Source organism: Carcharodon carcharias, chromosome 19, assembly GCF_017639515.1.
Source record: "Carcharodon carcharias isolate sCarCar2 chromosome 19, sCarCar2.pri, whole genome shotgun sequence".
NCBI lineage: Eukaryota > Metazoa > Chordata > Chondrichthyes > Lamniformes > Lamnidae > Carcharodon > Carcharodon carcharias.
Window position 1 is genome coordinate 81,154,189 of NC_054485.1, and position 13,039 is coordinate 81,167,227.

Below are 13,039 nucleotides of genomic sequence, written 5' to 3' on the forward strand. Positions count from 1 at the left end.
AGGGCTCAGGGGAAGCCCTGGTAATTGGAGAGAGCTCAGGGGAAGCCCTGGTAATTGGAGAGAGCTCGGGGAAGCACTGGTAATCGGAGAGGGCTCAGGGGAAGCCCTGGTAATTGGAGCGAACTCGGGGAAGCCCTGGTAATCGGAGAGAGCTCTGGGAAGCCTTGGTAATCAGAGAGAGCTCAGGGGAAGCCCTGGTAATTGGAGAGAGCTCAGGGGAAGCTCTGGTAATTGCAGGATGTTCAGGGGAAGCCCTGGTAATTGCAGAGAGGTCAGGGGATGCCCTGGTAATTTGAGAGCACTTGGGAATGCCCTGGTAATCGGAGAGAGCTCGGGGAAGCCCTGGTAATCGGAGAGAGTGCGAGGAAGCCCTGGTAATCGGAGAGAGCTCGGGGAAGCCCTGGTAATCAGAGAGGGCTCGGGTCAGCCCTGGTAATTGGAGAGAGCTCAGGGGAAACCCTGGTAATAGGACAGGGCTCAGGGGAAGCCCTGGTAATCGGAACAGCTCAGGGGAAGCCCTGGTAATCGGAGAGCACTCGGGGAAGCCCTGGTAATCGGAGAGAGCTCAGGGAAGCCCTGGTAATCGGACAGGGCTCGGGGGAAGCCCTGGTAATCGGACAGGGCTCAGGGGAAGCCATGGTACTCGGACAGGGCTCAGGAGAAGCCCTGGTAATCGGATAGGGCTCGGGGGAAGCCCTGGTAATCGGACAGGGCTCAGGGGAAGCCCTGGTAATCGGACAGGGCTCAGGGGAAGCCCTGGTAATCGGACAGGGCTCAGGGGAATCCCTGGTAATCGGACAGGTCTCAGGGGAAGCCCTGGTAATCGGAGAGGGCTCGGGGAAGCCCTGGTAATCGGACAGGGCTCAGGGGAAGCCCTGGTAATCGGAGAGGGCTCAGGGAGAGCCCTGGTAATCAGAGAGCACTCGGGGAAGCACTGGTAATCGGAGAGAGCTCGGGGAAGCCCTGGCAATCGGAAAGGGCTCAGGGGAATCCTAGTATTCGGAGAGAGCTCGGAGAAGCCCTTGTAATCGGAGAGAGCTCCGGGAAGCCCTGCTAATCGGAAAGAGCTCGGGGAAGCCCTGGTAATTGGCGAGAGCTCCGGGAAGCCCTGGTCATCGGAGACAGTTCGGGGAAGCCCTGGTAATCAAAGAGAGCTAGGGGAAGCCCTGGTAATCGGAGAGAGCTTGGGGGAAGCCCTGGTAAACGGAGAGAGTTCCAGGGAAGCCCTGGTAATCGGAGAGAGATCGGGGGAAGCCCTTGTAATTGGAGAGCACTTGGGGAAGCCCTGGTAATCGGAGAGAGCTCAGGGAAGCCCTGGTAATCAGAGAGGGTTCGGTGGAAGCCCTCGTAATCGGATCGAGCTCAGGGGAAGCCCTGGTAATAGGACAGGGCTCAGGGGAAGGCCTGGTAATAGGACAGGGCTCAGGGGAAGCCCTGGTAATCGGAGAGGGCTCGGGGAAGCCCTGGTAATCGGAGAGAGCTCGGTGAATCCCTGGTAATCGGTGAGAGCTCGGGGAAGCCCTGGTAATCGGAGAGAGCTCAGAGGATGCCCTGGTAATTGGAGAGCACTTGGGGAAGCCCTGGTAATCGGAGAGAGCTCGGGGAAGCCCTGGTAATCGGAGAGAGCTCGCGGAAGCCCTCATAATCAGAGACGGCTCGGGGGAAGCCCTGGTAATCGGACAGGGCTCGGGGGAAGCCCTGGTAATAGGACAGGGCTCAGTGGAAGCCCTGGTAATTGGAGAGAGCTCAGGGGAAGCACTGGTAATAGGAGAGGTCTCAGGGGAAGCCCTGGTAATCGGAGAGAGCTCAGGGGAAGCCCAGGTAATTGGACAGGGCTCAGGGGAAGCCCTGGTAATTGGAGAGAGCTCAGGGGAAGCCCTGGTAATTGGAGAGAGCTCGGGGAAGCACTGGTAATTGGAGAGGGCGCAGGGGAAGCCCTGGTAATTGGAGCAAACTCGGGGAAGCCCTGGTAATCGGAGAGAGCTCTGGGAAGCCTTGGTAATCAGAGAGAGCTCAGGGGAAGCCCTGGTAATCGGAGAGAGCTCAGGGGAAGCTCTGGTAATTGCAGGATGTTCAGGGGAAGCCCTGGTAATTGCAGAGAGAGTTCAGGGGAAGCCCTGGTAATTGGAGAGCACTTGGGAAAGCCCCGGTAATCGGAGAGAGCTCGGGGAAGCCTTGGTAATCGGAGAGATTGCGAGGAAGCCCTGGTAATCGGAGAGAGCTTGGGGAAGCCCTGGTAATCAGAGAGGGCTCGGGGCAGCCCTGGTAATTGGAGAGAGCTCAGGGGAAACCCTGGTAATAGGACAGGGCTCAGGGGAAACCCTGGTAATCGGAACAGCTCAGGGGAAGCCCTGGTAATCGGAGAGGGCTCAGGGGAAGCCCTGGCAATCGTAAAGCACTCGGGGAAGCCCTGGTAATCGGAGAGAGCTCGGGGAAGCCCTGGTAATCGGAGAGGGCTCAGAGGAAGCCCTGGTAATTGGAGAGCACTTGGGGAAGCCCTGGTAATCGGAGAGAGCTCGGGGAAGCCCTGGTAATCGGAGAGCGCTCGGGGAATCCCTGGTGATCGGAGAGGGCTCAGGGGAAGCCCTGGTAATCGGACAGGGCTCAGGGGAAGCCCTGGTAATCGGAGAGAGCTCAGGGGAAGCCCTGGTAATAGGACAGGGCTCAGTGGAATCCCTGGTAATTGGAGAGAGCTCAGGGGATGCACTGGTAATAGGAGAGGTCTCAGGCGAAGCCCTGGTAATCGGAGAGGGCTCGGGGAAGCCCTGGTAATCGGATGGGGCTCAGGGGAAGCCCTGGTAATCGAAGAGAGCTCGGGGGAAGCCCTGGTAATTGGAGGGAGCTCAGGGGAAGCCCAGGTAATTGGACAGGGCTCAGGGGAAGCCCTGGTAATTGGAGAGAGCTCAGGGGAAGCCCTGGTAATTGGAGAGAGCTCGGGGAAGCACTGGTAATCGGAGAGGGCTCAGGGGAAGCCCTGGTAATTGGAGCGAACTCGGGGAAGCCCTGGTAATCGGAGAGAGCTCTGGGAAGCCTTGGTAATCAGAGAGAGCTCAGGGGAAGCCCTGGTAATTGGAGAGAGCTCAGGGGAAGCTCTGGTAATTGCAGGATGTTCAGGGGAAGCCCTGGTAATTGCAGAGAGTTCAGGGGATGCCCTGGTAATTTGAGAGCACTTGGGAAAGCCCTGGTAATCGGAGAGAGCTCGGGGAAGCCCTGGTAATCGGAGAGAGTGCGAGGAAGCCCTGGTAATCGGAGAGAGCTCGGGGAAGCCCTGGTAATCAGAGAGGGCTCAGGGCAGCCCTGGTAATTGGAGAGAGCTCAGGGGAAACCCTGGTAATAGGACAGGGCTCAAGGGAAGCCCTGGTAATCGGAACAGCTCAGGGGAAGCCCTGGTAATCGGAGAGCACTCGGGGAAGCCCTGGTAATCGGAGAGAGCTCAGGGAAGCCCTGGTAATCGGAGAGGGCTCAGAGGAAGCCCTGGTAATTGGAGAGCACTTGGGTAAGCCCTGGTAATCGGAGAGAGCTCGGGGAAGCCCTGGTAATCGGAGAGTGCTCGGGGAATCCCTGGTAATCGGAGAGGGCTCAGAGGAAGCCCTGGTAAACGGACAGGGCTCAGGGGAAGCCCTGGTAATCGGAGAGAGCTCAGGGGAAGCCTGGGTAATTGGAGAGCGCTCAGGGGAAGCCCTGGTAATCGGAAAGCACTCGGGGAATCCCTGGTAATCGGAGAGAGCTCGGGGAAGCCCTGGTAATCGGAGAGGGCTCCGGGAAGCCTTGGTAATCGGAGAGAGCTCGGGGAAGCCCTGGTAATCAGAGAGGGCTCGGGGGGAGCCCTAGCAATCGGACAGGGCTCGGGGGAAGCCCTGGTAATCGGACAGGGCTCAGGGGAAGCCATGGTAATCGGACAGGGCTCAGGAGAAGCCCTGGTAATCGGATAGGGCTCGGGGGAAGCCCTGGTAATCGGACAGGGCTCAGGGGAAGCCCTGGTAATCGGACAGGGCTCAGGGGAAGCCCTGGTAATCGGACAGGGCTCAGGGGAATCCCTGGTAATCGGACAGGTCTCAGGGGAAGCCCTGGTAATCGGAGAGGGCTCGGGGAAGCCCTGGTAATCGGACAGGGCTCAGGGGAAGCCCTGGTAATCGGAGAGGGCTCAGGGGGAGCCCTGGTAATCAGAGAGCACTCGGGGAAGCACTGGTAATCGGAGAGAGCTCGGGGAAGCCCTGGCAATCGGAGAGGGCTCAGGGGAATCCTGGTATTCGGAGAGAGCTCGGAGAAGCCCTGGTAATCGGAGAGAGCTCCGGGAAGCCCTGCTAATCGGAAAGAGCTCGGGGAAGCCCTGGTAATTGGCGAGAGCTCCGGGAAGCCCTGGTCATCGGAGACAGTTCGGGGAAGCCCTGGTAATCAAAGAGAGCTAGGGGAAGCCCTGGTAATCGGAGAGAGCTTGGGGGAAGCCCTGGTAAACGGAGAGAGTTCCAGGGAAGCCCTGGTAATCGGAGAGAGATCGGGGGAAGCCCTTGTAATTGGAGAGCACTTGGGGAAGCCCTGGTAATCGGAGAGAGCTCAGGGAAGCCCTGGTAATCAGAGAGGGTTCGGTGGAAGCCCTCGTAATCGGATCGAGCTCAGGGGAAGCCCTGGTAATAGGACAGGGCTCAGGGGAAGGCCTGGTAATAGGACAGGGCTCAGGGGAAGCCCTGGTAATCGGAGAGGGCTCGGGGAAGCCCTGGTAATCGGAGAGAGCTCGGTGAATCCCTGGTAATCGGTGAGAGCTTGGGGAAGCCCTGGTAATCGGAGAGAGCTCAGAGGATGCCCTGGTATTTGGAGAGCACTTGGGGAAGCCCTGGTAATCGGAGAGAGCTCGGGGAAGCCCTGGTAATCGGAGAGGGCTCCGGGAAGCCTTGGTAATCGGAGAGAGCTCGGGGAAGCCCTGGTAATCAGAGAGGGTTTGGTGGAAGCCCTCGTAATCGGAGCGAGCTCAGGGGAAGCCCTGGTAATAGGACAGGGCTCAGGGGAAGGCCTGGTAATAGGACAGGGCTCAGGGGTAGCCGTGGTAATCGGAGAGGGCTCGGGGAAGCCCTGGTAATCAGACAGGGCTCAGGGGAAGCCCTGGTAATCGGAGAGAGCTCGGGGAAGCCCTGGTAATTGGAGAGAGCTCAGGGGAAGCCCTGGTAATCGGAGAGAGCTCGGGGAAGCCTTGGTAATCGGAGAGAGCTCGGGGAAGCCCTGGTAATCGGAAGAGCTCGGGGAAGCCCTGGTAATCGGAGAGAGCTCTGGGAAGCCCTGGTAATCGGAGAGAGCTCGCGGAAGCCCTCGTAATCAGAGAGGGCTCGGGGGAAGCCCTGGTAATCGGACAGGGCTCGGGGGAAGCCCTGGTAATCGGAGACAGCTCAGGGGAAGCCCTGGTAATCGGAGAGAGCTCAGGGGAAGCACTGGTAACAGGACAGGGCTCAGGGTAAGCCCTAGTAATCGGAGAGGGCTCGGGAAGCCCTGGTAATCGGACAGGGCTCAGGGGAAGCCCTGGTAATCGGAGAGAGCTCGGGGGAAGCCCTGGTAATCGGAGAGAGCTCAGGGGAAGCCCAGGTAATTGGACAGGGCTCAGGGGAAGCCCTGGTAATCGGAGAGAACTCAGGGGAAGCCCTGGTAATCGGAGAGGGCTCAGGGGAAGCCCTGGTAATTGGAGCGAGCTCGGGGAAGCCCTGGTAATCGGAGAGAGCTCTGGGAAGCCCTGGTAATTGGAGAGAGCTCGGTGAAGCCCTGGTATTTGGAGAGAGCTCGGGGGAAGCCCTGGTAATTCGAGAGAGCTCAGGGGTAGCCCTGTTAATTGGAGAGAGCTCGGGGAAGCCCTGGTAATCGGAGAGAGCTCTGGGAAGCCCTGGTAATCGGAGAGAGCTCGGGGGAGCCCTGGTATTCCGAGAGGGCTCTGGGGAAGCCCTGGTAATCGGAGAGAGCTCAGGGGAAGCTCTGGTAATTGCAGGATGCTCAGGGGAAGCCCTGGTAATTGCAGAGAGAGTTCAGGGGAAGCCCTGGTAATTGGAGAGCACTTGGGAAAGCCCCGGTAATCGGAGAGAGCTCGGGGAAGCCTTGGTAATCGGAGAGATTGCGAGGAAGCCCTGGTAATCGGACAGAGCTTGGGGAAGCCCTGGTAATCAGAGAGGGCTCGGGGCAGCCCTGGTAATTGGAGAGAGCTCAGGGGAAACCCTGGTAATAGGACAGGGCTCAGGGGAAGCCCTGGTAATCGGAACAGCTCAGGGGAAGCCCTGGTAATCGGAGAGGGCTCAGGGGAAGCCCTGGCAATCGTAAAGCACTCGGGGAAGCCCTGGTAATCGGAGAGAGCTCGGGGAAGCCCTCGTAATCGGAGAGGGCTCAGAGGAAGCCCTGGTAATTGGAGAGCACTTGGGGAAGCCCTGGTAATCGGAGAGAGCTCGGGGAAGCCCTGGTAATCGGAGAGCGCTCGGGGAATCCCTGGTGATCGGAGAGGGCTCAGGGGAAGCCCTGGTAATCGGACAGGGCTCAGGGGAAGCCCTGGTAATCGGAGAGAGCTCAGGGGAAGCCCTGGTAATAGGACAGGGCTCAGTGGAAGCCCTGGTAATTGGAGAGAGTTCAGGGGATGCACTGGTAATAGGAGAGGTCTCAGGCGAAGCCCAGGTAATCGGAGAGGGCTCGGGGAAGCCCTGGTAATCGGATGGGGCTCAGGGGAAGCCCTGGTAATCAAAGAGAGCTCGGGGGAAGCCCTGGTAATCGGAGGGAGCTCAGGGGAAGCCCAGGTAATTGGACAGGGCTCAGGGGAAGCCCTGGTAATTGGAGAGAGCTCAGGGGAAGCCCTGGTAATTGGAGAGAGCTCGGGGAAGCACTGGTAATCGGAGAGGGCTCAGGGGAAGCCCTGGTAATTGGAGCGAACTCGGGGAAGCCCTGGTAATCGGAGAGAGCTCTGGGAAGCCTTGGTAATCAGAGAGAGCTCAGGGGAAGCCCTGGTAATTGGAGAGAGCTCAGGGGAAGCTCTGGTAATTGCAGGATGTTCAGGGGAAGCCCTGGTAATTGCAGAGAGGTCAGGGGATGCCCTGGTAATTTGAGAGCACTTGGGAATGCCCTGGTAATCGGAGAGAGCTCGGGGAAGCCCTGGTAATCGGAGAGAGTGCGAGGAAGCCCTGGTAATCGGAGAGAGCTCGGGGAAGCCCTGGTAATCAGAGAGGGCTCGGGTCAGCCCTGGTAATTGGAGAGAGCTCAGGGGAAACCCTGGTAATAGGACAGGGCTCAGGGGAAGCCCTGGTAATCGGAACAGCTCAGGGGAAGCCCTGGTAATCGGAGAGCACTCGGGGAAGCCCTGGTAATCGGAGAGAGCTCAGGGAAGCCCTGGTAATCGGACAGGGCTCGGGGGAAGCCCTGGTAATCGGACAGGGCTCAGGGGAAGCCATGGTAATCGGACAGGGCTCAGGAGAAGCCCTGGTAATCGGATAGGGCTCGGGGGAAGCCCTGGTAATCGGACAGGGCTCAGGGGAAGCCCTGGTAATCGGACAGGGCTCAGGGGAAGCCCTGGTAATCGGACAGGGCTCAGGGGAATCCCTGGTAATCGGACAGGTCTCAGGGGAAGCCCTGGTAATCGGAGAGGGCTCGGGGAAGCCCTGGTAATCGGACAGGGCTCAGGGGAAGCCCTGGTAATCGGAGAGGGCTCAGGGAGAGCCCTGGTAATCAGAGAGCACTCGGGGAAGCACTGGTAATCGGAGAGAGCTCGGGGAAGCCCTGGCAATCGGAGAGGGCTCAGGGGAATCCTAGTATTCGGAGAGAGCTCGGAGAAGCCCTTGTAATCGGAGAGAGCTCCGGGAAGCCCTGCTAATCGGAAAGAGCTCGGGGAAGCCCTGGTAATTGGCGAGAGCTCCGGGAAGCCCTGGTCATCGGAGACAGTTCGGGGAAGCCCTGGTAATCAAAGAGAGCTAGGGGAAGCCCTGGTAATCGGAGAGAGCTTGGGGGAAGCCCTGGTAAACGGAGAGAGTTCCAGGGAAGCCCTGGTAATCGGAGAGAGATCGGGGGAAGCCCTTGTAATTGGAGAGCACTTGGGGAAGCCCTGGTAATCGGAGAGAGCTCAGGGAAGCCCTGGTAATCAGAGAGGGTTCGGTGGAAGCCCTCGTAATCGGATCGAGCTCAGGGGAAGCCCTGGTAATAGGACAGGGCTCAGGGGAAGGCCTGGTAATAGGACAGGGCTCAGGGGAAGCCCTGGTAATCGGAGAGGGCTCGGGGAAGCCCTGGTAATCGGAGAGAGCTCGGTGAATCCCTGGTAATCGGTGAGAGCTCGGGGAAGCCCTGGTAATCGGAGAGAGCTCAGAGGATGCCCTGGTAATTGGAGAGCACTTGGGGAAGCCCTGGTAATCGGAGAGAGCTCGGGGAAGCCCTGGTAATCGGAGAGAGCTCGCGGAAGCCCTCATAATCAGAGACGGCTCGGGGGAAGCCCTGGTAATCGGACAGGGCTCGGGGGAAGCCCTGGTAATAGGACAGGGCTCAGTGGAAGCCCTGGTAATTGGAGAGAGCTCAGGGGAAGCACTGGTAATAGGAGAGGTCTCAGGGGAAGCCCTGGTAATCGGAGAGAGCTCAGGGGAAGCCCAGGTAATTGGACAGGGCTCAGGGGAAGCCCTGGTAATTGGAGAGAGCTCAGGGGAAGCCCTGGTAATTGGAGAGAGCTCGGGGAAGCACTGGTAATTGGAGAGGGCGCAGGGGAAGCCCTGGTAATTGGAGCAAACTCGGGGAAGCCCTGGTAATCGGAGAGAGCTCTGGGAAGCCTTGGTAATCAGAGAGAGCTCAGGGGAAGCCCTGGTAATCGGAGAGAGCTCAGGGGAAGCTCTGGTAATTGCAGGATGTTCAGGGGAAGCCCTGGTAATTGCAGAGAGAGTTCAGGGGAAGCCCTGGTAATTGGAGAGCACTTGGGAAAGCCCCGGTAATCGGAGAGAGCTCGGGGAAGCCTTGGTAATCGGAGAGATTGCGAGGAAGCCCTGGTAATCGGAGAGAGCTTGGGGAAGCCCTGGTAATCAGAGAGGGCTCGGGGCAGCCCTGGTAATTGGAGAGAGCTCAGGGGAAACCCTGGTAATAGGACAGGGCTCAGGGGAAGCCCTGGTAATCGGAACAGCTCAGGGGAAGCCCTGGTAATCGGAGAGGGCTCAGGGGAAGCCCTGGCAATCGTAAAGCACTCGGGGAAGCCCTGGTAATCGGAGAGAGCTCAGGGGAAGCCCTGGTAATCGGAGACAGCTCGGGGAAAGCACTGGTAATTGGAGACAGCTCAGGGGAAGCCCTGGTAATCGGAGACATCTCGGGTGAAGCTCTGGTAATCGGAGAGAACTCAGGGGAACCCCTGGTAATCGGAGAGAGCTCGGGGGAAGCCCTGGTAATTGGAGAGCACTTGGGGAGGCCCTGGTAATCGGAGAGGGTTCGGTGGAAGCCCTCGTAATCGGAGCGAGCTCAGGGGAAGCCCTGGTAATATGACAGGGCTCAGGGGAAGGCCTGGTAATAGGACAGGGCACAGGGGAAGCCGTGGTAATCGGAGAGGGCTCGAGGAAGCCCTGGTAATCAGACAGGGCTCAGGGGAAGCCCTGGTAATCGGAGAGAGCTCGGGGAAGCCCTGGTAATTGGAGAGAGCTCAGGGGAAGCCCTGGTAATCGGAGAGAGCTCGGGGAAGCCTTGGTAATCAGAGAGAGCTCGGGGAAGCCCTGGTAATCGGAAGAGCTCGGGGAAGCCCTGGTAATCAGAGAGGGTTCGGTGGAAGCCCTCGTAATCGGAGCGAGCTCAGGGGAAGCCCTGGTAATAGGACAGGGCTCAGGGGAAGGCCTGGTAATATGACAGGGCTCAGGGGAAGCCGTGGTAATCGGAGAGGGCTCGGGGAAGCCCTGGTAATCAGACAGGGCTCAGGGGAAGCCCTGGTAATCGGAGAGAGCTCAGGGAAGCCCTGGTAATTGGAGAGAGCTCAGGGGAAGCCCTGGTAATCGGAGAGAGCTCGGGGAAGCCTTGGTAATCGGAGAGAGCTCGGGGAAGCCCTGGTAATTGCAAGAGCTCGGGGAAGCCCTGGTAATCGGAGAGAGCTCGGGGAAGCCCTGGTAATCGGAGAGAGCTCGCGAAAGCCCTCGTAATCAGAGAGGGCTCGGGGGAAGCCCTGGTAATCGGAAGAGCTCGGGGAAGCGCTGGTAATCGGAGACAGCTCGGGGAAGCCCTGGTAATCGGAGAGAGCTCGCGGAAGCCCTCGTAATCAGAGAGGGCTCGGGGGAAGCCCTGGTAATCGGACAGGGCTCGGGGGAAGTCCTGGTAATCGGAGACAGCTCAGGGGAAGCCCTGGTAATTGGAGAGAGCTCAGGGGAACTACTGGTAATAGGACAGGGCTCAGGGGAAGCCCTGGTAATCGGAGAGAGCTCAGGGGAAGCACTGGTTATAGGAGATGGCTCAGGGGAAGCCCTAGTAATCGGAGAGGGCTCGGGGAAGCCCTGGTATTCGGACAGGGCTCAGGGGAAGCCCTGGTTATCGGAGAGAGCTCAGGGGAAGCCCTGGTAATCGGAGAGAGCTCAGGGGAAGCCCAGGTAATCGGAGACAGCTCGGGGGAAGCCCTGGTAATCGGAGACAGCTCAGGGGAAGCCCTGGTCATCGGAGACAGCTCGGGTGAAGTTCTGGTAATCGGAGAGAGCTCAGGGGAACCCCTAGTAATCGGAGAGAGCTCAGGGGAAGCCCTGGTTCCCCTGAGCTCTCTTGGAAGCCCTCGTAATCGCAGAGGGCTTGGGGGAAGCCGTGGTAATCGGAGAGGGCTCAGGGGAAGCCCTGGTATTCGGAGACAGCTCGGGGAAAGCCCTGGTAATCGGAGACAGCTCAGGGGAAGCCCTGGTAATCGGAGACAGCTCGGGTGAAGTTCTGGTAATCGGAGAGAGCTCAGGGGAACCCCTGGTAATCGGAGAGAGCTCGGAGGAAGCCCTGGTAATCGGAGAGAGCTCGGGGGAAGCCCTGGTAATCGGAGACAGCTCGGGGAAAGCCCTGGTAATCGGAGACAGCTCAGGGGAAGCCCTGGTAATTGGAGACAGCTCGGATGAAGTTCTGGCAATCTGAGAGAGCTCTGGGGAAGCCCTCGTAATCGGAGAGAGCTCGGGGGAAGCCCTGGTAATCGGACAGAGCTCGGGGGAAGCCCTGGTAATCGGACAGAGCTCAGGGGAAGCCCTGGTAATCGGCGAGAGCTCCGGGAAGCCCTGGTAATCGGAGACAGCTCGGGGAAGCCCTGGTAATCAAAGAGAGCTAGGGGAAGCCCTGGTAATTGGAGAGAGCTTGGGGGAAGCCCTGGTAAACGGAGAGAGTTCGGGGAAGCCCTGGTAATCGGAGAGAGATCGGGAGAAGCCCTGGTAATTGGAGAGCACTTGGGGAAGCCCTGGTAATCGGAGAGAGCTCAGGGAAGCCCTGGTAATCAGAGAGGGTTTGGTGGAAGCCCTCGTAATCGGAGCGAGCTCAGGGGAAGCCCTGGTAATAGGACAGGGCTCAGGGGAAGGCCTGGTAATAGGACAGGGCTCAGGGGTAGCCGTGGTAATCGGAGAGGGCTCGGGGAAGCCCTGGTAATCAGACAGGGCTCAGGGGAAGCCCTGGTAATCGGAGAGAGCTCGGGGAAGCCCTGGTAATTGGAGAGAGCTCAGGGGAAGCCCTGGTAATCGGAGAGAGCTCGGGGAAGCCTTGGTAATCGGAGAGAGCTCGGGGAAGCCCTGGTAATCGGAAGAGCTCGGGGAAGCCCTGGTAATCGGAGAGAGCTCTGGGAAGCCCTGGTAATCGGAGATAGCTCGCGGAAGCCCTCGTAATCAGAGAGGGCTCGGGGGAAGCCCTGGTAATCGGACAGGGCTCGGGGGAAGCCCTGGTAATCGGAGACAGCTCAGGGGAAGCCCTGGTAATCGGAGAGAGCTCAGGGGAAGCACTGGTAACAGGACAGGGCTCAGGGGAAGCCCTAGTAATCGGAGAGGGCTCGGGGAAGCCCTGGTAATCGGACAGGGCTCAGGGGAAGCCCTGGTAATCGGAGAGAGCTCGGGGGAAGCCCTGGTAATCGGAGAGAGCTCAGGGGAAGCCCAGGTAATTGGACAGGGCTCAGGGGAAGCCCTGGTAATCGGAGAGAGCTCAGGGGAAGCCCTGGTAATCGGAGAGGGCTCAGGGGAAGCCCTGGTAATTGGAGCGAGCTCGGGGAAGCCCTGGTAATCGGAGAGAGCTCTGGGAAGCCCTGGTAATTGGAGAGAGCTCGGTGAAGCCCTGGTATTTGGAGAGAGCTCGGGGGAAGCCCTGGTAATTCGAGAGAGCTCAGGGGTAGCCCTGTTAATTGGAGAGAGCTCGGGGAAGCCCTGGTAATCGGAGAGAGCTCTGGGAAGCCCTGGTAATCGGAGAGAGCTCGGGGGAGCCCTGGTATTCCGAGAGGGCTCTGGGGAAGCCCTGGTAATCGGAGAGAGCTCAGGGGAAGCTCTGGTAATTGCAGGATGTTCAGGGGAAGCCCTGGTAATTGCAGAGAGAGTTCAGGGGAAGCCCTGGTAATTGGAGAGCACTTGGGAAAGCCCCGGTAATCGGAGAGAGCTCGGGGAAGCCTTGGTAATCGGAGAGATTGCGAGGAAGCCCTGGTAATCGGAGAGAGCTTGGGGAAGCCCTGGTAATCAGAGAGGGCTCGGGGCAGCCCTGGTAATTGGAGAGAGCTCAGGGGAAACCCTGGTAATAGGACAGGGCTCAGGGGAAACCCTGGTAATCGGAACAGCTCAGGGGAAGCCCTGGTAATCGGAGAGGGCTCAGGGGAAGCCCTGGCAATCGTAAAGCACTCGGGGAAGCCCTGGTAATCGGAGAGAGCTCGGGGAAGCCCTGGTAATCGGAGAGGGCTCAGAGGAAGCCCTGGTAATTGGAGAGCACTTGGGGAAGCCCTGGTAATCGGAGAGAGCTCGGGGAAGCCCTGGTAATCGGAGAGCGCTCGGGGAATCCCTGGTGATCGGAGAGGGCTCAGGGGAAGCCCTGGTAATCGGACAGGGCTCAGGGGAAGCCCTGGTAATCGGAGAGAGCTCAGGGGAAGCCCTGGTAATAGGACAGG